Source organism: Schistocerca nitens, chromosome 1 (genome assembly GCF_023898315.1).
Source record: "Schistocerca nitens isolate TAMUIC-IGC-003100 chromosome 1, iqSchNite1.1, whole genome shotgun sequence".
Taxonomy (NCBI): Eukaryota; Metazoa; Arthropoda; class Insecta; order Orthoptera; family Acrididae; genus Schistocerca; species Schistocerca nitens.
Genome location: NC_064614.1, coordinates 780,509,154 through 780,536,046, shown reverse-complemented (window position 1 = coordinate 780,536,046; position 26,893 = coordinate 780,509,154). Strand labels below are relative to the sequence as shown.

At 42.4% G+C, this 26,893-nt stretch overlaps 1 protein-coding gene across 1 annotated transcript in view; it reads right to left on the bottom strand.

Annotated features, from left to right (window-relative positions):
• The window catches only part of LOC126203490 (acid sphingomyelinase-like phosphodiesterase 3a), a 1,221,386-nt gene that overhangs the window by 207,761 nt on the left and 986,732 nt on the right, over positions 1-26,893 (bottom strand). The window lies entirely within an intron of this gene.

The following is a 26,893-nucleotide window of genomic DNA, read 5'->3' as shown; positions in this document are numbered from 1 at the left end:
CTGCAGCCATTGATTTGTAACCGATAGCACGGTCGCTGTGTTTATCTGTAGACTCCAGTTCTTCGGCGAATTTAAGTTGAGTATTTTATTATTTGTTCCTGGTGACGCCGAGGCGTCCTTCTTTCCTTCTCCACGGTACCTTTAAGCTTTCATTCAAGCTCGATCTGTATTGTAGTTTCCTCGCACCTCTGATGTGTCACTACTTGTCACTGAAACTTTGTGATACCTGAAAGATGTCTTTCATTGTATTGGGTTTTTAACGTCTTATTCTGAAAGAGAAATTGTGAGTCGTTTCTGCTGTTATATCTTAAAAGGTGTTCTGGTTCTGTGGAAGTTTTTCTCAGTAAACCATTTATTGTTTGCGTTGTTCTTAAGATTTATGTAAAGAGAGTTTTAAATTATTTATTGTTTGGTGTGTGCGTTGACGCCAGGAAACATTTTGTCTGTTTAGTAATGTTTCAAATTCTACGGCAGTTACGTGTATTATTCTGGGATAACAGCAGTTTGCTCTTGTCATGCAATTGTTAAATAACATCTGTTGCAAATTACAAGCCAGAGTTTATGTTTGAGTGGTAATTATTGCCTTGCCTTTAGTGAGCTGAAGTATCCTTGAGTGTGAGCCCCACGTCTCAACATTCTGCCCGTATGACGAAGGGAAGCAGTTTTAAGAATCTGCAAATTTTGTAAAAATAATTTTTGAACTTCTTTCCACATTCTGTGTTACCCTTATCGAGGTATAAATACATTAAATATTTATAACCGATTGTAATCGCTATATTCACTACATAGACTCATTACATATGATGTGCTGTCTACCTACATTCTCATGGCAACCGGCTGGTTTGTCAGAAGTCAGCCGTTTTAAACCCCAGGTTCCTTTTTTGCGAGAGACCTATGAAATATTCGGAAAGCATATTATGGAGCTCAGACAAGAGTTTGGTTTTCACTGGGTCAGTTTCTCCTTTACTTCCATCAACTTCTGTCACTTTGTCCAACGTATCAACTGAGTTCATCAAAAAGAGCGGCGTCAGATATGGAAGGCGCGACAATAAGGTGGTCAAGTGAGAGGATGCATCACACATTCTACAAGAAAACAAGATAACTTTTGTAAACTGCTAGAGAATCACAGCATGTCTCGACTTCAGAAACCGCTAGTTTGTATTCCCCTTACGGCACACAGAATTACCATAACTAACGAGTGACGTTACTACTATATCTAACAATAGTTCGCTAGTTAAACATCAAACAAATAGAAACAAGTCGCTTGAGAAATTTATCAAAGGTAACAGCGTACTGTATACACAACGTTACGTGAAACTCCTGCTACTTATTTGCATTATGATACAGCAGAATCTTCGTTCTTGATTTACAGTTCTACTCGGCGACGCAATATGATTCCGTTTCGGTGGACAATGTATTTCTCCTGTGTAGATAAAACTCAGTTGCGACACTTCCAACTTTATGGTCTTAAACATAGTGCGAGTTAATCCCATCCCTCCCCCACAATCTTCACCACTGGCAGTTAAGAGATTTAATATGCTCCCTTATCTAGCTACGAAATAGGTTACTGTGTTTTATCACTTTCGGTGTGTTTATATACCAAAATTGGAAATTGGGATTATTCTTAGTGGGCTTTTTAGTAAGAGTGACATAGTTCTTCCACTTATTTCTTACCAGTGGATGTGAATAAGTTTAATGAAATAGTGGTAGTGTAATAGGACACTGTACGTAATGGAAACGTTTCAAATTATCGGAAACGAATATGTTTCACACGTATCTAATGAGCCTGAGATACTGTTCCTAAACACCGAAGACGAACGTGTGATGATGACTCGACTAGAATTTACTTCAAATTCAATACCCATTCGAGCGCTACACTATCACTGGTTATCTACCACATAAACTAAACTACTAGGCATTAATTTCACTAATGTTGGTGCTATCCAAAGGAGCAACTTTCAACTTATCCCTCTTATCATAAACATCGTCATCATCTTCGTCATCGTCGCTGCCAAAATCAACACCATCGTCCCCGTCATCACCACCACATTTTCATCACCATCTTTATTATTATCGTTATCATCAAAAACACAGCCACAACAACAACACAAATGTGTCACTACGTTGCACACGGGGTAATCACTGTCAAATATACGGCACAGTCATAGTCACAGGTGGAACTCATATGATGTCAAATAGAAGGCTAGAAACAGTCAAAAAGTCACACGAGTAAATATCAACTTTGATTGATTCAAATGTATTTTTGGCGATCAAGAATGTAAATTACCAGGCGAAGAGGAACTCCTTGCTTGTGTACTTTAAGCAAACTGTATATTCTGGGTGGAACTGCAGCACCAGGTCGAAGTTTCTAAAGAACATCATCAGATAATGAACTCTTCCTCAAAAGTGAGAGTGTCTTGCGTTTTATACTTTCAGTTGGATCGTTCTGTAATCTTCTGTATGTCGATTCTGCAAGCAAAAGCACCATTTTACCCACATAACCATCTCGCAAGGGAAGAACCGTTGCATAGCCCATGTCCACTGGTAGAGCTACTAAATCCTGGTGTTCTCTGTTGGACCGGATCGCGGTTCTTTCAAGAGAGGAGATGTTACATCGCGGGAGTGGCACCCGAAGCAGCGTATGTGAGACCTATTGCTTAACTACACCAGATAAGTCGTCGGGCAACTTGGACACCTCCCGGGGTCAACAAGATTCCCTGCCATTACGGGAAAGCCTATATTGGACAAACTATTCGTACTGTTCAGGATCGATGCGTGGAGCATCATCCCAACACGCGTTTCTTTCAGCCAGAATAATCTGCATTGGCAGAACATTGTCTTACTGAAAGACATAAATTGTGTACGATGAGACACAAGTGATTGCCTCTGCGTCGCGATATTGGGACTGCGTAGTGAAAGAAGCCATTGAAATCCGGCTAACAATAAGCAGAGATCAGGGGTACCCTTCAAGTAAGAGGAGGAACGCTCTTTTCTTTAACATTAAGAAACAACGGTCTTTGTTTCGGTCATCAAAAGCAGTCAATAGTGTTTGACATCGATTTGTCGTTATGTTCGCGCACCCGCGGTGAACCTCCGGTCGGTGTATAAAGGAGCCATCACAGTGGGTTTGATTTCGGTACCGACAAGTTAGTGCGACGACTTACTCAGCCGAGGACGGCGACCAGGTGGACCGCCGATTTATTGTGACGAGATGACGAATTGTTGGGACTGGAGACCCAATATGAATATCACAAATTACTAAGCCACAACTTCTTTCGTTGAAACTTCCTGGCAGATTAAAACTGTGTGCCCGACCGAGACTCGAACTCGGGACCTTTGCCTTTCGCGGGCAAGTGCTCTACCAACTGAGCTACCGAAGCACGACTCACGCCCGGTACCTACAGCTTTACTTCTGCCAGTATCTCGTCTCCTACCTTCCAAACTTTACAGAAGTTCTCCTGCGAAACTTGCAGAAGGTAGGAGACGAGATACTGGCAGAAGTAAAGCTGTAGGTACCGGGCGTGAGTCGTGCTTCGGTAGCTCAGTTGGTAGAGCACTTGCCCGCGAAAGGCAAAGGTCCCGAGTTCGAGTCTCGGTCGGGCACACAGTTTTAATCTGCCAGGAAGTTTCATATCAGCGCACACTCCGCTGCAGAGTGAAAATCTCATTCTGGAAACTTCTTTCGTTGTTTATATTAGTATATATATAGTTAAGGCTCACCGGCCACTTGACCATATTCTTCTTCTGTGCGAATGCAAAAACAGTGCCCGAACTCTTACGGGAATCGGCAACGCGCCGCGAGTAATGAGTATAATTGGCGGGGGCACTACGAATGTAGTGCGGGACAATACGTTGAGAATGTGGGTTTCGCGGGAGGCGTGCCAGAGATAAATCCCTGCACTGCACTATCTTCTGTGTCCTCGGTGGCTCAGATGGGTTTGCCGGCACGGTAGCTCAGCGTGTTCGGTCAGAGGGCTGCGTGTTCTCTGTAATAAAAAAACTGAGTCAAGGAATCATCGATCAACTTGAACGGATGTCTTCTGACAAACAGACCAAACGCAACGAACTGTATCAAAAAAAAAAAGAAGATGGATAGAGCGTCTGCCATGTAAGCAGGAGATCTCGGGTTCGAGTCCCGGTCGGGGCACACATTTTCTTCTGTCCCCGTTGACGTATGTCAACGCCTGTAAGCAGCTAAGGGTGTTCATTTTATTGTAAGTTTATCTTTGGTATGTGATGGCTCTAGTGTTTACAGCACGTATGGGAGTAATCTTTCCAGAGTTTCTGTGGAAACCGAGGTTTTAAATTCTTTTCGACAGAGCTTGCCTGTTTCAGTTTTGCTTTGTAAATGGCAGCCGGTGCTCCTGTTGAAATATGTGAATGCTGACGACGTCCCACGGCTGCTTTTCCGTGAGTTATATGAGCAGATGACGTGGTCTTGCTTCAGAAGATGGGAGAAGTTGGTAACGCACGGTGGTAGCAGAAATCCTGAGAAAGCCAGCCGCATATTTTAAGGGCGTCCCTTCACGTTCGTGTACAGTCCAGAGCAACTCATGTGGCCTGTTCAGAGGACTGCACAGTAAATGAGGAGACTCGCAGGCATGGCTCGGTGGCGGCTCACTCAGACGCGCCATCCGCATGCCTGGCATTGTTTTTACTGTGGTATCCTCGGTGTTTTTACTGCACGAGTTACGATGCTTTTACTGCGCCGCTTATATTTTTTACTGGGGCTTCGGTGCTGGGAGGCGCGCCGGAACAGAAAGCTGCAGACTCCGTCCGGCCCTCAGCTTTCGCGTCCTCCCCCGGCGTGCGTGCCGAGGGCCGGCTGCTAATCCGTCGGATGCGAGGCGCTGCACGGACTGCTCGCACTGTGCGACGAATTGCATGCGTCGGACCTCATTGTTGCCGTGTACTCAGCATGCACCGCCCGCCAGAGATTGCATAGTTTCCCCAGCCATACTGCTTGTAAACAATATCTCTCTCTCAATCGCTCCAGACACAGCCGGAAATCCAGCGTAACCCGAAGCGGCGAGTCGAATTATCCGTTTGTAGGTAGCAGTAAATGTGAAGACCAAACTACATATCGTAGCCAGAATGAGATTTTCACTCTGCAGCGTAGTGTGCGCTGATATGAAACTTCCTGGCAGATTAAAACGGTGTGCCCGACCATGACTCGAACTCGGGACCTTTGCCTTTCGCGGGCAAGTGCTCTACCAACTGAGCTACCGAAGCACGACTCACGCGCGGTACCTACAGCTTTACTTCTGCCAGTATCTCGTCTCCTACCTTCCAAACTTTACAGAAGTTCTCCTGCGAAACTTGCAGAACTAGCACTCCTGAAAGAAAGGATATAGCGGAGACATGGCTTAGCCACAGCCTGGGGGATGTTTCCGGAATGAGATTTTCACTCTGCAGCGGAGTGTGCGCTGATATGAAACTTCCTGGCAGATTAAAACGGTGTGCCCGACCGAGACTCGAACTCGGGACCTTTGCCTTTCGCGGGCAAGTGCTCTACCAACTGAGTTACCGAAGCACGACTCACGCCCGGTACCTACAGCTTTACTTCTGCCAGTATCTCGTCTCCTACCTTCCAAACTTTACAGAAGTTCTCCTGCGAAACTTGCAGAACTAGCACTCCTGAAAGAAAGGATATAGCGGAGACATGGCTTAGCCACAGCCTGGGGAATGTTTCCAGAATGAGATTTTCACTCTGCAGCGGAGTGTACGCTGATATGAAACTTCCTGGCAGATTAAAACGGTGTGCCCGACCGAGACTCGAACTCGGGACCTTTGCCTTTCGCGGGCAAGTGCTCTACCAACTGCGCTACCGAAGCACGACTCACGCCCGGTACCTACAGCTGTACTTCTGCCAGTATCTCGTCTCCTACCTTCCAAATTTTACAGAAGTTCTCCTGCGAAACTTGCAGAACTAGCACTCCTGAAAGAAAGGATATAGCGGAGACATGGCTTAGCCACAGCCTGGGGGATGTTTACAGAATGAGATTTTCACTCTGCAGCGGAGTGTGCGCTGATATGAAACTTCCTGGCAGATTAAAACTGTGTGCCGGGCGAGACTCGAACTCGGGACCTTTGCCTTTCGCGGGCAAGTGCTCTACCAACTCAGCCCCGTCCTCGCCGCTTTACTTCTGCCAGTACCTCGTCTCCTACCTTAAAGTAAAGCTGTGAGGACGGGGCGTGAGTCGTGCTTGGGTAGCTCAGTTGGTAGAGCACTTGCCCGCGAAAGGTCCAGAGTTCGAGTCTCGGTGCGGCACACAGTTTTAATCTGCCAGGAAGTTTTACATATCGTAGTCCCCATTGAAACTAGTTTGCAACAGAACAAAACAGTAAATGAAGACAAACATCGTTCATAGACTTCTGGGATCTCGGGCGTAACCACACTTTTTGATGTTACTGTTACATTGGTGCTTTAGTTCGCAGCGTTTTTTTCTTTTTTCATGTTGGGATCACGGTTGCTATAGGTTTATTTACCGATTGCCATTTTTTATTTGTGGTTCACAGTTTCTATCGGACTTAACATATTGTCATTCTGTCATTTGGAGATAGCACCTGGCGCTGTCGACGCTAGAAAATGAGTGCCCAGTGGAGGAATCGGGACATTTCCCATGTATTCATCTGTTTGATTTCAGCAGAATGGTGACAGCAGCGCTGTGTATGGAAATAATGTCAGTGGACAGAGCACGGTAAGAAAATAGTTTTCTCATTTTGGGGAGGATCGTTTTGATGTCAGTGATTGACGACGTCCGGAAAGACCTTCGGGGTTTGACTAAGCTCGTTTAAACGCATTAATCCACAACGATCCACGTCAGTATACTTCGCAACCAGCAAATGTAATGAACTGAGGTCATTGCAGCATCGTGCGACATTTGCATGCAGTGGCAAAGATTCAAAAAGCAAGTGAACGCTTACCACATGCTGTAAGAGAAAAGTCACAAAAATCAGCGTATGGCAATATGTATGTCTCTGCTTGATCATCATCAGTTGATTCGTGACTGAGATCCATTCCTATCTTGTATCGTTACTGGTGACGAGAAATGGTGTTTGTATGCTAACATCAGGAAAAGAAAAGAACAGTTGAGCCCAAAGAAAGCAACATCTCGCCGTACAAAGACTTGTACGCATCAGCAAAAGATAAGTTTATGCCTCTGGTGGAACAACGATGGTGTGCTACACTATGAGTTTCTTCGCCGACGTTTGACCATCACTGCTGATAGTTATCGTCTACAACTGAGACGTCTGGCAGACGCAGTCCAGGAGCTACGACCAGGAAGACTGCGTGAAGTGCTGCTGCTCCACGATAGCTCTCTCTTACAGTCTGCTGGACTGACAGAAAATACCATACAGGAGCCTGGCTGTGAAGTCATTCCGCACCCACCTTATTCATCTGATCTTGCGCCCTCAGATTTTCACCTGTTTCGTTCTCTATCGAACGACCTTCAAGGGACTTCCTTTTTGAATAAAAATGCGCTCCAAACAGGGCTCGACTTGTCCTTCGCGTCAAAACTAAGTAATTTCTACAGTGCTGAATGGAGAAGTCATTTAAGAAAACAACCGATACTAATTCAGGACTGACATACAAGTTTTAAAGTCGTCCCGAAATCTAATGAACTGTTATAAGTAGAAGTCGAGTGAAGACCCAAACCATTACAGGTTCTTCACATGTAGCAAGCAATACCTTAATATTAACTAATAACAGAATAGTAAGAGAAATCCAACATAATAATGGGAAGAAATGAAACAGCTCGTATTGCAGAATAAGAGTTGAAAAAACTGCCCGAAAGTTGCTGCCGGATTTTCAGAAAACTTTTAAAAAATAGAGGTCCGCTGTTAAGAAAACAACAGCAAATAATTTTCTGCACAGCCAGACAGTTTTTGCTATCAATCAACCCAATATTTCAGCAGTAGAACGTTCTCTTATCTTTGGAGCGAATCCTATACACTGACTGTAAAACAGTCCTGTCCACCGCTACAGCGAGCTAAATGCGCATGCGTACACAATCATACAGGTGTGGGCAAAAATACAGAAACACCGCGAGAAATCCACTTTGGACCATGAGTACGGATGTTAGCCAAGTATGAGGTATGCAGGTTTCGCTGTTGCATTTGACCACGAACGTCACCTGTGCGTTGTTGTCAATGCGTTGCAAGTACCAGTCGTTATCTAAAACGTGTTTTGTGTAGCTGTGAGCGCATTATGTTGGAGCTAAGTGAATTCTAGCGTGGTCAAATTGTTGGTACTTTTATGCCATTGCTTGCGTAACCAAGGTACCCCAAGTGCTTGGTGATTCAAGTAGCAATGTACGGGAGATACCTCCTGATTGCAGGGAAAGCTAAGTTACAAATAAAATATGCTCACTGAAGTACACTGTCACGAAAAATAAGACGACAGCAAATGTCGCACTCTCGAACCCTTTTCGCACAATACAACGGACCTCCAGATGCAGAGGATTGCAGGGTAAGTTTTAATTCCAAACCCACTGGTCAGTGATCCAAATGCCCGTAACAGGAAGACCTGGTGCCTAGGATGAGTCTTGTTTCACACTGATTTCAACTACTGGCCGATTGTATGTCCTAAGGGTGAAACATGGTGTGTGTTTTATGATGATTTAGATAACCTTATCGTGTTATTCCATGGGCCCATGGCTACTGTGCAATTGGCTTCACGCCAAGGAGTATGCGACCATTTTGGCTGATCAAGTCCATCACACGGTACAATGTTTATTTTTTTCCATTCTTCTTTGCAGTGCTGATGCAATGTTCCGACAGGTCCACTGTTCACACAGCTCCCAAGATCCTAGACTGGTTTCGTGAGCACGAGAAGAACTATTCGCATCTCCACTGGCCACCACTGTAAAAACTTTATTTTTATTGAGCCTTTTTGGTCTAGTTTGAAGCGAAGGGTGCGTGATCGCTATGCACCTCGACCATGAGTAGCTGAAATTGCTAATATCTTGAAGGAAGCCTGGTATAATATTCCCTTGAAACACCTGTAGGACCCGTATTTATCAACCCCGAGATGACTGGAAGCTGATTTCAATGGCAACGGTTATCCCACAACATGGAGATATGATTGTGATCTTCCCATATTTTTGCCCACCCCATTAATGGAGTCATTAGAAAATAAGTTAGATAATGTCGTTCCACGATAAGACCACTGCACATTTAAAAGCTGTGTCTTATTATAGACCATTTTCTGGATTTTCCACAAACAGTTCTGCTGCTGTAAATATGACTGAAATGACGCAGCAGCTGCGAACGTTCTCCAAAGTTGAGATACGCGAACAGTACGATTCTTCTGGCAAAACGTCTAAACTGCACACAAATTCATCGTGAAATTCTGGAGGCATGTGGGCCAAATAAAGTGTTGCCTTCTGCGGTGGTGACGTGATGCCAAAAATCTGACCGAAGCTACACAGATGTGCGTCATAATCACTGGAGCTCCAAAGCTTGCGCTACTCGATTTCCGTATCTTCGGCAAACTGAAAAAGAAGAAATCGACGGGTGCACGGGGTTGGGGGATAAGGGTGTGGGTGTTAGACATTTTTCAACTATGTGGAGACGTTCATACAGCGGTTCTGGAATGGCTCCGTGAACAAGCAGCGGAGTTCTGTCATCACGGATATTAACGATTTCTGAACTTGCGAGGTTGTTTAGAGAGCTTTGGCCACTGTGTAGAAACATAACCTAACGTATTAGTGTCTGATGTGTAGCGTAGTATTGAATTAAAGTTACTTGACTTTCCGTAATGATGTGTAATATCAAGGTTAAAACCAATATTACAGTCCATTAAATCACTCGACACAACTATTTTAATGGCTTCCCTGAAAACCGAATTCCAGAAGTTTTTCTTTATTTTACTGGTTTGTTGTGATCCGTCGCGAAGTCCTCTCCTGTGCCAACCAATTCGTCTTAGAGTAGCACTTGCCACTACGTCCTCAATTATTTGTATTCCAATCTATGTCTTCCTCTACAGTTTTTGCCCTGTACAATTCCCTTTAGTACGATAGAAGTCATTCCCCGGTGTCTTAAAAGATGTGCTATTACCCATTCCCTTCTACTTGCCAGTCTTTTGAACATATTCGTTTCCTCTTAGATTCTGCGGAGAACCTCCTCATCCCTTCCCTTATCAGACCACTTAATTTTCAATATTAGCCTGTAGCACCACATCTCTAAAGTTTCTGTCCTTTTCTGTTCCGGCTTTCCAACAGTCCATGTTTCACTATCATACTATTCTGTCCTCCAGATGTACATTCTCAGAAAATTCTTCTTCAAATTAAGGCCTATGTCTGATTCTAGTAGACTTCTCTTAACCAGGAATGCCCTTTTCGCCAGTGCTAGTCCGCTTTTGATGTCATCCTTCCTCCGTCCGCCATTGGTTATTTTGCTGCCTAAGTAACACAATTCGTTAACTTAATCTGCTTCGTGACCATGAATTCTGATGTTAACTTTTTCGGTGTTCTCATTTCTGCTACTTATTACTACTCTCGTCTTCATTCGATTTACTCTCAATTCATGTTCTGTACTCATTAGATCGTTCCTTCCATTCAGCATATCCCGTAATTCTTCTTCACATTCACTCAGGCCAACAATGTCATCAAACATTCTTATCATTGATATCCTTTAATCCTGAATTATTATTCTACTCTTGAACCACTTTTTTATTTCCATAACCCGGGTATGGGGGAAAGACTGCATTCCTCTCTTACACACCTTCCAATATGAGTGCTTCGTTCTTGGTCGTCCACTGTTATTATTCCCTATTGGCTCTACTACATATTGTATATCACCTGTCTGTTCCTGTAGCATACACTATTTTGCTCTGAATTTCGGACATCTTGCACCATTTCACGTTGTCGAACCCTTTTTCCACGTCCACAAAGCCTATGAGCGTTTGTTGATTTTATCTTTAGTCTTGCTTCCATTATGAACCACAACGTCAGAATTGCCTCTCTGGTGCCTTTACCTTTCCTAAACTCAAACTGATCGGCATCTAGCCCATCCTCAATTTTCTTTTGCGTTCATCTGTAAGTTATTCTTGTCAGAAACTTGGATGCAAGAACTGATAAGTTCGTTGTCCGATAATTCTCGCAGTTGTCAGCGGTTGCAGTCTTCGGACATGTTTGGAAGATATATTTCCGAAAGTCACATGGTATGTCGCCAGGCACATACATTCAATAAATCGAAGTGAATAATTGTTTCGTTGCCACCTCCCTTAGTAATATTAGAAATTCTGATGGAATGTTATGTTTCCCTTCTGCCTTATTTGATCTTAAGTCCTTCAAATCTCTCTTAAATTCTGATTCTGATACAGGATCCCCTAGTGCTTCTAAATAGAATCTTGTTTCTTCTTCTATCACATCAGACAAATCTTCCCCATCAGAAAGCCCTTCAATGTGCTCTTTCAACCTGTTTGCTCTCTCCTCTGCATTTAACGGTTCAATTGTCTTTGCACTCTTAATGTTATCGACCTTGATTTTAAATCATCGAAGGTTGTTTTGACTTTCCTGTATGCTGAGTCAGTCTTTCTGACAAATATTTCATTTTACATTTCCTCACATTTTTCATGCACCCACTTCATCTTGGCTTCCTTGCACATCATATTTATTTCATTCTTCAGCGACTTGTATCTCTGTATTCCGGAAGTAACCTGAACATTTTTGTGCTTCCTTCTTTCATCAAATGGTTCAAATGGTTCAAATGGCTCTGAGCACTATGGGACTCAACTGCTGAGGTCATTAGTCCACTAGAACTTAGAACTAGTTAAACCTAACTAACCTAAGGACATCACAAACATCCATGCCCGAGGCAGGATTCGAACCTGCGATCGTAGCGGTCTTGCGGTTCCAGACTGCAGCGCCTTTAACCGCACGGCCACTTCGGCCGGCCTTCTTTCATCGATCAACTGAAGTATTTCTACTGCTACCCATGTTTTCTTTCCATTTACCTTGTTTATACCTATCCTTTTTTGAGATGTCACTTCCTCCTCACCTGTACTGCCTACTGAGCTATTCCTTATTGCTGTAAATGTAGCCTTAGAGAATTTCAACCATATTCCGTCATTCCTTAGTACTTCCGTGTCCCACTTCTTTGCCTATTGATTCTCCCTGACTAACCTCTTAAATTTCAGCCTGCTCTTCATCACTACTACATTGTGATAACAGTCTGTATCTGCCCCTGGGTACGCTTACAATGCAGTATCTGATTTTGCAATCTTTGTCTGACCATTATGTAATGTAAGTGAAATGTTCCTCAATCACCCATTCTTTTCAAAGTATACCTCCTCCTCTTGTAATTGATGAACAGAATATTCGCTATGACTACCTGAAATTTCCTACCCCCATGAACGATGGACCTTGCTGTTGGTGGGGAGGCTTGAGTGCCTCAGCGGTACAGATGGCCGTACCGTAGGCGCAACCACAATGGAGGGGTATCTGTTGAGAGGCTAGACAAACGTTTGGTTCCTGAAGAGGGGCAGCAGCCTTTTCAGTAGTTGCAGGGGCAACAGTCTGGATGATTGACTGATCTGGCCTTGTAACACTAACCAAAACGGCCTTGCTGTGCTGGTACTGCGAACGGCTGAAAGCAAGGGGAAAATACAGCCCTAATTTTTCCCGAGGGTATGCAGCTTTACTGTATGGTTAAATGATGATGGCGTCCTCTTGGGTAAAATATTCCGGAGGTAAAATAGTCCCCCATTCGGATCTCCGGGCGGGGACTACTAAAGAGGACGTCCTTATCAGGAGACAGAAAACTGGCGTTCTACGGATCGGAGCGTGGAATGTCAGATCCCTTAATCGGGCAGGTAGGTTAGAAAATTTAAAAAGGGAAATGGATAGGTTGAAGTTAGATATAGTGGGAATTAGTGAAGTTCGGGGGCAGGAGGAACAAGACTTTTGTTTCAGGTGAATACAGGGTTATAAATACATAATCAAATAGGGGTAATGCAGGAGTAGGTTTAATAACGAATAAAAAAATAGGAGTGCGGGTATGCTACTACCCACAGCATAGTGAACGCATTATTGTGGCCAAGATAGACACGAAGACAACGCCGACTACAGTAGTACAAGTTTATATACCAACTAGCTCTGCAGATGATGACGAAATTGATGAAATGTATGATGAGATAAAAGAAATTATTCAGGTAGTGAAGGGAGACGAAAATTTAATAGTCATGGGTGACTGGAATTCGAGAGTAGGAAAAGGGAGAGAAGGAAAAATAGTGGGTGAATATGGATTGGAGGAGAGACATGAAAGAGGAAGCCGTCTGGTAGAATTTTGCACAGAGCATAACTTAATCATAGCTAAAACTTGGTTCAAGAATCATAAAAGAAGGTTGTATACATGGAAGAGTCCTGGAGATACTGACAGGTTTCAAATAGATTATATAATGGTAAGACAGAGATTTAGGAACCAGGTTTTGGATTGTAAGACATTTCCAGGGGCAGATGTGCACTCTGACCACAATCTATTGGTTATGAACTGTAGATTAAAACTGAAGAAACTGCAAAAAGGTGGGAATTTAAGGAGATGGGACCTGGATAAACTGACTAAACCAGAGGTTGTACAGAGTTTCAGGGAGAGCATAAGGGAACAATTGACAGGAATGGGGGAAAGAAATACAGTGGAAGAACAATGGGTAGCTCTGAGGGATGAAGTAGTGAAGGCAGCAGAGGATCAAGTAGGTAAAAAGACGAGGGCTTGTAAAAATCCTTGCGTAACAGAAGAAATATTGAATTTAATTAATGAAAGGAGAAAATATAAAAACGCAGTAAATGAAACAGGCAAAAAGGAATACAAACGTCTCAAAAATAAGATCGACAGGAAGTGCAAAATGGCTAAGCAGGGATGGCTTGAGGACAAATGTAAGGTTGTAGAGGCTTATCTCACTAGGGGTAAGATAGACACTGCCTACAGGAAAATTAAAGAGACCTTTGGAGAAAAGAGAACCACTTGCTTCAATATCAAGAGCTGAGATGGAAACCCAGTTCAAAGAAGGGAATGCAGGAAGATGGAAGGAGTATATAGAGAGTCCATACAAGGGCGATGTACTTGAGGACAATATTATGGAAATGGAAGAGGATGTAGATGAAGATGAAATGGGAGATACAATACTGCGTGAAGAGTTTGACAGAGCACTGAAAGACCTGAGTCAAAACAAGGCCCCGGCAGTAGACAACATTCCATTGGAACTACTGACGGCCTTTGGAGAGCCAGTCCTGACAAAACCCTACAATCTGGTGAGCAAGATGTATGAGACAGGCGAAATACCCTCAGACTTCAAGAAGAATATAATAATTCCAATCCCAAAGAAAGCAGGTGTTGACAGATGTGAAAATTACCGAACTACCAGTTTAATAAGTCACAGCTGCAAAGTACTAACGCGAATTCTTAAGACGAATGGAAAAACTGGTAGAAGCCGACCTCGGCGAAGATCAGTTTGGATTCCGCAGAAATGTTGGAACACGTGAGGCAATACTGACTCTACGACTTATCTTAGAAAATAGATTAAGGAAAGGCAAACCAACGTTTCTAGCATCTGTGGACTTAGAGAAAGCTTTTGACAATGTTGACTGGAATACTCTCTTTCAATTTCTAAAGGTGGCAGGGGTAAAATACAGGGAGCGAAAGGCTATTTACAATTTGTACAGAAACCAGATGGCAGTTATAAGAGTCGAGGGGAAGCAGTGGTTGGGACGGGAGTGAGACAGGGTTGCAGTCTCTCCCCGATGTTACTCAATCTGTATATTGAGCAAGCAGTAAAGGAAACAAAAGAAAACTTCGGAGTAGGTATTCAAGTCCATGGAGAAGAAATAAAAACGTTGAGGTTCACCGATGACATTGTAATTCTGTCAGAGACAGCAAAGGACTTGGAAGAGCAGTTGAACGGAATGGACAGTGTCTTGAAAGGAGGGTATAAGATGAACATCAACAAAAGCAAAACGAGGATAATGGAATGTAGTCGAATTAAGTCGGGTGATGCTGAGGGAATTAGATTAGGAAATGAGACACTTAAAGTAGTAAATGAGTTTTGCTATTTGGGGAGCAAAATAACTGATGATGGTCGAAGTAGAGAGTATATAAAAGGTAGACTGGCAATGGCAAGGAAAGCGTTTCTGAGGAAGATAAATTTGTTGACATCGAGTATAGATTTAAGCGTCAGGAAGGCATTTCTGAAAGTATTTGTATGGAGTGTAGCCATGTATGGAAGTGAAATATGGACTATAAATAGTTTGGACAAGAAGAGAATAGAAGCTTTCGAAATGTGGTGCTACAAAAGAATGCTGAAGATTAGGTGGGTGGATCACATAACTAATGAGGAGGTAGTGAATAGAATTGGGGAGAAGAGGAGTTTGTGGCACAACTTGACAAGAAGAAGGGACCGGTTGGTAGGACGTGTTCTGAGGCATCAAGGGATCACAAAGTTAGCATTGGAGGACATCGTGGAGGGTAAAAATCGTAGAGGGAGACCAAGAGATGAGTACACTAAGCAGATTCAGAAGGATGTAGGTTGCAGTAAGTACTGGGAGATGAAGAAGCTTGCACAGGCTAGAGTAGCATGGAGAGCTGCATCAAACCAGTCTCAGGACTGAAGACAACAACAGCAACAACCTGAAATATATTGCAGAACTCAATTAGCCTTTCAACTCTACGTAACGTACGTGGGATATTGGCAACCCGCAATGACAGAGAATCTTCTACGCTCTTACTTACGAGCCCTCATAGACAATGGTACTCTTCTACTGACGACAAAGATTTCTGACACAAATCTTTCTTATAGGGCTTTTATCTTCGGCAACGTGCGGTGTGACCAATGTGCACAAGATCTTAACGTTACAGCGAGCGCTGGTGTGTGTGTGTGTGTGTGTGTGTGTGTGTGTGTGTGTGCGTGTGTGTGTGTGTGTGTACTTGTATTTGCATCTGTAGATTGGAAGTTTTACGTTATAACAGGAAATATATGCAAACTACTACATTAGTTTCTGGACACTTGTGATGATTTTGCGTGAATGTTGTCGGAGCGTTACTGTACTAATATGTCACTAGTTTATATACGCCAGAAGACTCTCAAATGTTTATAAACGTGTCTAAGTAGGCACTCTTTTATTTGGAAATAGCCCATCGGTCGATTTTGCAAGTGTGATGACTGGAAATAAAAGCTAATACCCACAGACGAAAATGCTCTCCTTTTAAATATCACTTTTCATTGATTGTTTCTTTTTCAATATGGATCCAGTAGCCTGAAACTTTCATTTATGCACTTGTGGAATTCAGTTTTTCATAGGCAGGTAGTTTAGGATTCGCACAGGAAACGAAAAGTACCCTAGCAGGCAAGAACTGACAAACCTACATGCAAACACCTGTTACGGAAATCGATTCGAGGATTCCAATGGAATCATAGTTTTATGTTAATTAGGAAGCTGCTACTTAGAGAAGTGTCTTGGCCTCGTAGAATAGTGCTAGAATTACGATTGGCTGCAAAGAGTTGCTAAACGCATCTTACGCCCAAGGCACCTGGGTAGTAAATTTACGCATTTGCATGTCCTGCGATATCTAAAGTTGGTTTAACTGGCGAAATTAAATCACGCAGGAGGCCTGCAATCATAAGATGACTAACTGACCATGTCGCTTACGTTGCTTTATATCGCTCATAACAATTGTCCACTTGCTGCTAAAAATGTTGACATAGATACCACATGACCTCATACTCTACATTAAGTCTGTCTCTGATGTTTTGATCATGGTTTCTACATCGTCTAACTGAAATCCCTGCTTGTTCTTTGTATGTGCTGCAACTACATCTCTTTAATCTGTAACTCATGTGACTTGTGTATGAACCATTACTGAACTTGTCACCTAACGGAGCCACTTAGTGTTATCAGAGATACTTAAAAATAATTGTCGCAATACTTGTAGGCCAAGCAACATGTTTGGTACGTTGTGCATATTTCAATGTAGAACTAGATTATTTAGCCACTATGGATATCTTTCGGGGCCTACTAGAGTCTGAAGTGATTGTCTCATACCCATCTTCGGTGAGTGGGAATTGAAAACTGCTGTTTACAACATATTTAGCATAACACTAATGGCGCAAATCAGTAGATCACGGTGGAGGGCATGTGACTTTGCTTTCCATAGTTACGATAACGAGATGAATTAGTGTTTCTGTTTTTATGTACAACAAATATTCAATTTGTTATAATCATGCTGCATGGTAATTTCATTGAAAGTTGTTTTGATAGAAACCTGGTTTGCAGATTGAAATTACGTGATAAATGTGGAGAAAAATGTATCTGTGAGTTAATTATTCATCCATAGAACGTAAACCTTGCGATATTATTAGTGTACTATGATGAATGGCACTTTTTACTGACGTATCAGAATAGTAGACCACACATCGACGCTGTGGCACTGGAAAGACGCCCCATCATCAAGAATGCGTTGAGGGTAAGTGAGCAATGCACCACACAACACAACCCGCTATTGACGAGCAGAAGGGCATAATCATTATCTAGTGCAGACGTGCAGACGTGTTGTTTAATAAACTGCTGTTAGGATATTGTCAATCCAACAGGTGTTCACCTGACTGAAGTACTGTATAGAATACTTAAATTGGTTTCAGGGTACGACGTAAATATTAGTCTACTAGACCCACAGGAATGTCAGAGCAGCTTAACACTATTAACAAATATCACACAATTTTAGAACGTTGTATACTTTCCAGCTGACCATTGCGTACATAGCAGATAGTCAGTTACATTTTTGAGGTTTATAATTATTTGTATGTTATCTGTTTCAACAACCGAGGTGTCAGACGCACTGCAAATACATTATCGAAATCACTAATGCCAGTTTGTTTAATTTTTCCAATGACAATGTGAAAGTATTAATATCACATAGAGAAGAGTGTTGCACATTGGGACATCAGATCAGGTCTTTAATAGGAATTTAATATATTCTCGTACACCATATTTGAATAATGGCATTCTCTTTTTATATACCGCATTCCCTCTACCGAATTACAAATATTCTTCCCGAAAATTAAGGTTTTCCCAAATGTAAAAATATGTTCCAAGGTACATTATGGTCATGCATCTAGGAACAAATATTCTATTGAAATTTAAAAGGGATTAACTCGAAAAAATCTTGTTAATTCTGTATTTAAAAATTTATGTGTAACTTTATTACTCTACCACACATCAGTTATCAGTAACTGAAATAAACTAAACAGAAGTATCATTAGAAACAAGCGACATATTAAATACATTTGGAAACTGGATCCATTGCAAACGAATAGAAACCTCCATTTTTAAAAAGGTAAAACTATTAAGACTTTAACGAAATTCTCTTCTATGGTGAAATATTTTATCTTTCAAGGTACAAAATGCAACACGACCGACGAATTATACTTTTAACGGTCATGTTACACTTTTAAAAATGTACAGAACTTATTTTGCCAAAAATTGGGTAACTGAGGAATTAACAATAGCGGTATATTCAAAATAGCTTTAATACGTTATATGGCGCTTATGGGTGAATAACTCTAAATATTTACAAATGATGCACTTGACCTCATGTATACCAATAATAAAACTGTAGAGCAATACGGAAATTACTTATCGCGGTCTCTACTGCGTATTCCCTCTCGCGATTCTAAAATCAGGCACTACACTGAAGTACAGACATAATAACATCCTTTGTTCCTAGGTACACTACATCCTAGGTACAACACTCTCACCTGCTGCTGCAGAACCTCAGTACACAGCATCCAGTCAACCGAGTGTGTCAAAATGAAATCTAAATCAGTTACGTGCGCCTAGGAATAGTTATCTGTATTGGAAGAAAAATTTTATACCACTCGTGGTGTTTTACAAGAAGACATTGTGTTTAAAATTATCAAGTCCGTACATTTCTCGATACAACCGTGAAACTAAGAACACGGAGACATGCTCTAAAATTTCCTTTATATATAGAATCTACGGATTACCTTTGTTATATACTGTTTGCAACCATATTTAACAGCTCGTACCGGAATTCTCTGAAAAGGCTCACTGCAGGAAAAGTATAATACGCACAATATTTAAGTTGGTAGCGACTTCATCCAATGAAGGATGAAGTCGCTACCAACTTAAATATTCTCATCTGCTTTCCTAATGTTGATCCATTCCTTCTTCTGCATGGAACGTAGATAATAATAGCGGAATGGGCGTGACTCCTCGCCGGAAATTAAAACGCCGGCTTCGATTAGTTCACTTTCATTAAAACGTTCGCACGGGTACCTCTCTCCGCTTCAAATCATAAAAGGTGAGAAATATGCCATTAATTTAATGCTATGGTAAGCTAGAGGCAATAAAGGAACAATTATATGCAAAGTGAGACCATAACTCAGAAATTGGAATGCGATATATACAGAATTTCATGAATATGGACAGCGGTTGACGTTGGTTATTCATGCCGCAAATAACGTGTTGCTCAGCCAATTAACTTGTGATCGGCAGCCGTACCTCCATGTGTGTGATTACCTGACAGCTTTGTTGAAGAGTTCGACGTCACATAAACGTGCCCTGCAGAGTGCGCGTAGCGCCATTATTTTGTGTTCAGTAAACGAATCGTTTTTTCATATTGGATTCTTACTACTTCTATACAAAACTTTCTCTGTGACGTTCACTGCATAGATACCTACTTAACAAATAACGTTACTGTCATCGACTGAACCAACATGTACCCTCCTGTGCTCGTAATAATACTATCCTCAGGTGGTGTGCATTATTTAACCAGTTCCTTATTCGCATTCGGTCGACACATTGTTCATTTTGCATGAGCTGTGCATAGGGAAAGGGGTAAAAAACTTAGAAGGATATGGTGTTCTCTAGTGGCAAGAAAAAGACCACAATGTGTTATTTAATGGAGGAAAGAGAGATCAATGTAAATGGCTTACTCCCAGAATACGAATCGTTAAGAAAAAAGCACGAGCATATTTATAGTAGAAATTGTCTAAAACGAGAGCTCTGTTTATGGAAAGTCAGATCACGCTAAAAGCTACGAAAACATAAATTACAAAATTGTGTACGAATTTCAGCTAAAGTCGACACAGGTGTCTCGCGAACCGAACTTTAACATGTACAGTCGTTATGAGATTAACATGTGAGCTTCTAAAGTGCTAACTACACAAGATCGATATTATAGTACGAAACCGACGAAAATAAACGGATCAGTTATATGTAGACTAGCGGAGGTAAAGTGCTGCGTTCTGGATGTTCAGACCATAACAGAAGGGACCTAAAGAGGTTTTCAAACATTAAAGCTGAATGGGAGAGAGATGAAAGTTGTAGGAAACAGTAGTAACTACACTGAAGAGCCAAATAAATTGGTACACTTGCCTAATTTCTGGTAGTGACCCCCAGAGCACGCAGGAGTGCCGCAAAACGACGTGGCATAGACTCGAATAATGTCTGAAGCAGTGCTGGAGGGATCTTACTCTATAAACCCTGCAGGGCTGCACATAAATCCGTAAGAGTACAAGGGGGTCAAGATCTGCTCTGAACAGCACGTTTCAAGGAATCCCAGATAGGTTCAATAATGTTCATGTCTGGGGAGTTTTGTGGCCAGCGGAAGTGTTTAAACTTAGGACAGTGTTCCTGGAGCCACTCTGTAGCAATTCTGGAGGTATGGGCTGTCGCATTGTCCTGCTGGAATTGCCCAAGTCCGTCTGAACGCAGAATGGACATCAGTGGATGCAGATGATCAGACAGGATACTTACGTAGGTGTCACCTGTCAGAGTCGTACCTAGACATATCAGAGGTCCCATGTTACTCCAACTGCACGCGTCCCACACCACTGCAGAGCCTCCACCAGCTTGAGCAGTCCCCTGCTGACATGCAGCACCCATGGATTCCTGAGGTTGTCTCCATACTTGTACACGTCCAACCGCTCGATACAATTTGAAACGCGACTCGTCCAACCAGGCAACACGTTTCCAGTCATCAACTGTCTAATGTCGGTGTTGACTGGCCAGGCGAGGCGTAAACCTTTGTGTGGTTCCATCATTAAGGGTACACGAGTCTGCCTTAGACTCCGGAAGTTTCGTTGAATGGTTCGCACGCTGATTCTCGTTCATGTCCTAGAATTGAAATCTGCAGCTATTCGCGGAAGGGTTGCACATTTGTCAAGTTTGTCGTCCTTGGTCCCGTTTTTGTAGGGTCTTTTTCCGGCCGCAGCGATGTCGGATTCCTGATATTCCCCGTATACTAGTGGAATGGTTGTACGGGAGAATCCCCACTTCATCGCTACCTCGGAGATGCTGTGTCCCATCGCTCGAGCACCGTTTATACCACCACGTTCAAACTCAGTTTTGCCAGCCGGTGTGGCTGATCGGTTCTAGGCGCTTCAGTCTGGAACCGCGCGACCGCTACAATCACTGGTTTCAATCCTGCCTCGGGCGTGAATGTGTGTGATGCCCTTAGGTTAGGTTTAAGTAGTTCTAAGTCCAGGAGACTGATGACCTCGGCCGGCTGGAGTGGCCGAGCGGTTCTAGGCGCTGCAGTCTAGAACCACGCGGCCGATACGGTCGCAGGTTCGAATCTTGCTTCGGGCATGGATGTGTGTGACGTCCTTAGGTTAGTTAGGTTTAAGTAGTTCTAAGTTCTAGGGGACTGATGACCTCAGAAGTTAAGTCCCATAGCACTCAGAGCCATTTGAACTGATGACCTCAGATGTTAATTCCCATAGTGCTTAGAGCCATTTGAACCATTTGAAATTCAAATTTCGTACATTTTGTAATGTTCACCGAGACCCAATTGCTGCAATAAGTGCAACTTACAATGCTTCATATCCAGGCGTCGTTTCAGATCACGCCACACACTTGTTTGAAGAAGTTGAAGATAACGGCCTGCCCGTGTTTTGGACTTTCGATGGGTCCGTCTGAACGCACCTCGGATAGGCTCAACGTTTTCATCAGGCGTGCATGGCCGACCAGTGTTCTTTTCTTTGCTTGTGAAACCAAATTACAAGAATCTTATCCGACAGACATAAATCTGCCTGAGCAGAGGCGACTTCTTGCTTAATCGCAGGCGGAATGCACGCCTCACGTGAACAATGAGTTGATTCCACGCAAGTTTCAACACACAAAGTGATTTGTCTTGTAGTGCAGTCGCTTTGTTGTTACACAAAAAAAAAAAAAAAAAAAAAAACAGGCCATCTGTGTGTAAACTTCCAACCTTCGTCTACGCAGCAGTGACGTGCGCAGTGTGTTTGTGTCTCTTATAGTTTGTCTGTAGTAAGCAATTGAAATCTGTTCTTTCTTTCTGATTCACCCGGTACTTGGCTGGTGCTGGTTAATGGGAGGGACTAGGAGCTGTAGGAAATGAGAAGATAGCGAAGAGTACGTATGTGACAATCTCAAATGTAATACAAGAGTAAAATAAATATAACGGTATGAATGTTTCGGTAACTGTTTCCTAAATGGGGTTTCCTGTACTATTCTGAAACGGAACTCGCTGATAAATCACTGCGTTCTAATTTACTTCGTTAGCTGATGTGTCCAAAATGTTATCCACTTCTTCTGTTCACCCTAAGCTTTTTGGCCTTAACAAACGATTTTCCTATGGCAAAACTGATGCTTATTTGCCGTGGCTCTGCGGACTGCTCTAGTCGTCCTTACGAAAAGGATTAAAGCCCCTTTTGTTGCTTTGCTGCACGTCATAAGAATCCTCACAGCTGCAGGGAGGGATTGCGCCTGGAGGCAAGGGCGACAATATCACGACCCCAGAGGGCTACGGCGTAGCCACGCCTGGTTCCTTGGCCACCGTAATGAAATCGGGCGCACCGCAGCAGCCACTAGCTGCGTTCTCGCATCTCCCGGTGTAGCCACCCTGCTTTTAAGACGCCACAGACTGTATGTCTGTACAGGAGAGGCACCGAAACATCGCTATATCCTAATGCCCTCCTTCGTGCTTCTCCACCGCATGATACCTTCTACTACTTTGATTCGCTCCTTTATCGTCCTCAAATAAAATACTCGACTGACACAGCCAAACGATGAAAAAATTTCCTCGCCCTCCCAGGAACTCCAAGACCTCATCAAAATCTCTACAATATTTTCGCAGACTAGCCCACATGTACAAAAAAGTGAGGTCATCCACATGATTGCTAAAAGGAACTCGTTAAACTTCGGTTACACGATAAATCAGTCTAATGTAAAAAGGCGTAAACTCAAGTAAATACCTGGATATTAAACTTACGAGCAACTTAAATTGGAAGGAACACAGAAAATGTTGTGGAGAAGGCTAACGAAAGACTGCGTTTCATTGGCAGGACACTTAGAAAATGTAACAGAACTACTAAGGAGACTGCCTACACTACGCTTGTCCGTCCTCTTTTAGAATACTGCTGCGCGTAGTGGGATCCTTACCAGACAGGACTGACGGATTACATCGAAAAAGTTCAAGGAAAGGCAGCACGTTTTGTATTATCTCCAAATGTGAGAGAGAATGTCACAGAAATTATACTGGATTTTGACTGCACATCGTTAAAAGAAAGGCGTTTTTTGTTGCCTAGGAATCTTCTCACAAATTCCAAACTTTCTCCTACGAATGCGAAAATATTTTGTTGACACCAGCCTACATAGGAAGGAACGATCACCACAACAAAATAAGGGAAATCAGAGATCATACGGAAAGATATAGGTGTTCATTCTTTCCGCGCGCTATACGAGATTGGAATAATAGAGAATTGTGAAGGTGGTTCCATGAACCCTCTGCCAGACACTTAAATGTGATTTGCAGAGTATCCATGTAGATGTAGAAAAGAAGCGAGCAGGAGACGTCAGTTTATAGATGTAGATACAGTAGATTTAATAAAACACTTTGACATTAAAACGTGACTACAACTTACATTTCTTGCTTGCAGTAATGCCCATCTATTACTCTTTTGATGGATGATATTGCAGTATAAGTTCCAATGAAAAAAAAAATATGTGATGTAATTAGCCTTTTAACAATTTTCAGATCTTTTTACTTTCCTTGTACTGTGAAATCTCGCTTCTTATAAAACCTCATGTTTCTACGTAAACGAGAAGAATGAATTTATAGATGTCAAAAAATATCACATAAATGGCCGACTCTTTTGCAATTTTCGGATTTTTTCCTTTACCCGCATTGTGAATACTTGTTTCTTCCCGAACTTTATGATTCCACGTCCACGGGAACCACCCTACAAGTTTTGATGAATGGATATTCGAATATCAATATATGTTACATAAATGGCCATATCTTTTCATTTCCTTGACTTACAAGCTTAAGATTTTCACATTGTCAAGGATACAAAGACCTTAAAATGAACGTAAATTTGAACTCGCTACGTCTATCCGCTCCTGAGAAAATGGTTCTTAACAGCCGGACGACTGACGGATGGACGACGGAGTGATCCCGTAAGGGTTCCGTTTTTACAGATTGTGGCATGGAATTCTAAAACCACTGTTTTGAGTGAAAGCGACTTATTCGTTAGATTTTTAGTACGCTTAGTTCCAATATAATAATTTGAAATCATTGTCACGTGGAACAGTCTTATAGGTGAGGAACAGCAATGGAACAGCTCAAGCAACGAAAGATTCAAGTCCAGGAAAGGAGGCGTTTTCACAACGAACGATGGCTAGGGTAAACCAAATTAGTACTTTTATGAAAATCCATTTGCAGTGATTAAGCTGGTACATAGTGTATGTGCTTTTCAGTAATATGAATTTGAAACTTTGGTGGCAATGGTTGGCGTGCAGGGTATTCAGATAAAGTTCATTTTTCTGCAACTTCTAAAAATAAATAAAAGCACTATTTATTCAGACAGGTAAACGTCAGCACTGTTACTTACTAACATAGTTTATTGAGTTATTTCCCAGAGAATTACAGCAACTTGTTACATATAGTTTTTGGAAATACAATTATTTCTGCTACTGGTTTATTTTTAACCGTGTGCAAATAAGTGTGGATATAAAACGTCCATCAATTCTCATTAGGGAACTATAATTTCTCAAGGCCTTAGCCGTGGATGCAACAAGCGTATGTATTTGGCTGTTGTAATCTATCCTTCTTCTGGCTGTAAAGAGCAAATAAAAATGATGAAGATAATTAAATCTGCTCACACTATGCAGTGCACATAAAAATGTTTGCTGTCTAATGGGTGCATCACAAAAGCAATGGCAATACGATTTGAATATATATCATTATATCATATGTTAGTTACTCTGTAAATGGCTGGTTTGTATTCCTGGAAAATGAAATAGACAACGCTTACTGATTGCTGTTGCACGTACCATTAATCGATAAGCGAATTCACCGTGGAAAACGAAACCTTGGTATCAATCTTAAACAGTGGTAACAACGCTGATTTGTGCTTCGCAATAATAAAAGTGAAATGAAATGCTGAAATAGAAGAACGAGATATGTAATTGGCCTGATGTATTTTGGAAAACGTCCGTCACCGTTCATGAAACATCCTCTCTAGATCTGGAAATATACAACATAAAAAGTATGTTTAGGAAATGTACGTGACAATACGCTGTGCGCAGACAATTTTTAAATAATTATTTATTATTCAGAACGAATCGAATTAAAGAGTCGTATACATGCTATCATCCACTTCCTATGAAGAGAAACACTGTAAAGTTAAAGGATAAGTAATCTCTCCCTTAAGGTATCCCTCTTCTAATTTATTTAACAGCTGGCTTTCGCGTCTCTTTAGATATTGATACAGCTATAAAAAGAAAATTGTTTAGTTATACAGATCACCTTTGCCTTAACACAGCTGAGAGAATATGAATATTTTTCGTCTTACATTATTCGGAGACAACTCACAATGACGTTAAGAAAAAAGTCAAAGTGAGAATACGACGTTCTTTTACTTCGTATGATTCACAGTGTTCCTATCGATGTTCTGGTAGCGGAATGTTAGTTTAAAATGGTTCAAATGGCTCTGAGCACTATGGGACTTAACATCTGAGGTCATCAGTCCCCTAGAACTTAGAACTACTTAAACCTAACTAACCTAAGGAGGTCACACACATCCATGCCCGAGGCAGGATTCGAACCTGCGACCGTAGCTGTCGTGCGCTTCCACACTGAAGTTGCCAGAACCGCTCGGCCACAGAGGTCGGCGTTAGTTTAAATAAGGTGTTCAAACGGGAGCTCATTTTCTTGAAGGCACAACACAGTGCTTCTTCGAAACGACCAGTGGGCAAAACGTAACGCTCTTGATATCACAGAGACATTAGTCCATGGCTGCCTCACTGGCCGCAGCAACATGTTAACGTACTCGTTTGATGTGTGCACCACGTTTATTCCACGTCAATATCTGCGGCTGACTGCAGGGGACTAGCTGACAAGGGAACGGTCCACTTCGACGTGTCCAAACGTCCTCTGAAGCTTCTGGTAGAGGAAGTATACACTGAATGAAACGCAGTGTAAAAATTTTAGCTGCTAAAAAAGAGTATTAAAATTGGCAAACTCGTAGCTCGTCAGATTACTGAAAAAATGCACACCCCTGCAGCGGCTGCAGTAGACAGCGCGTGCGCGAAACGGCTGGCTCATATTCTCGGTTGAGGGCACATCAGTAAACAAAGTGTGGTATCGATAGCTACGATGCCACGACGTAGGTTGGCACTATGGCACCGACACCGACGACAGCTTCCTCTAGCAGGCGCTGTCCTGCTCTACGAGCTCCGCTGCAGATTCTGCCCATTTGATCAAGAGCAGACGGCCGGGACACTTGGCCACGCGCCGCCTTCCTGGCGGGATACAAAAACTGATCCCCTCCTCATCGCCAGCTTTTGTATCCCGCCTGGAAGGCGGCGCGTGAGTAGGAGCAGGGAAAAGTGAAAATCTCTCGGTACTG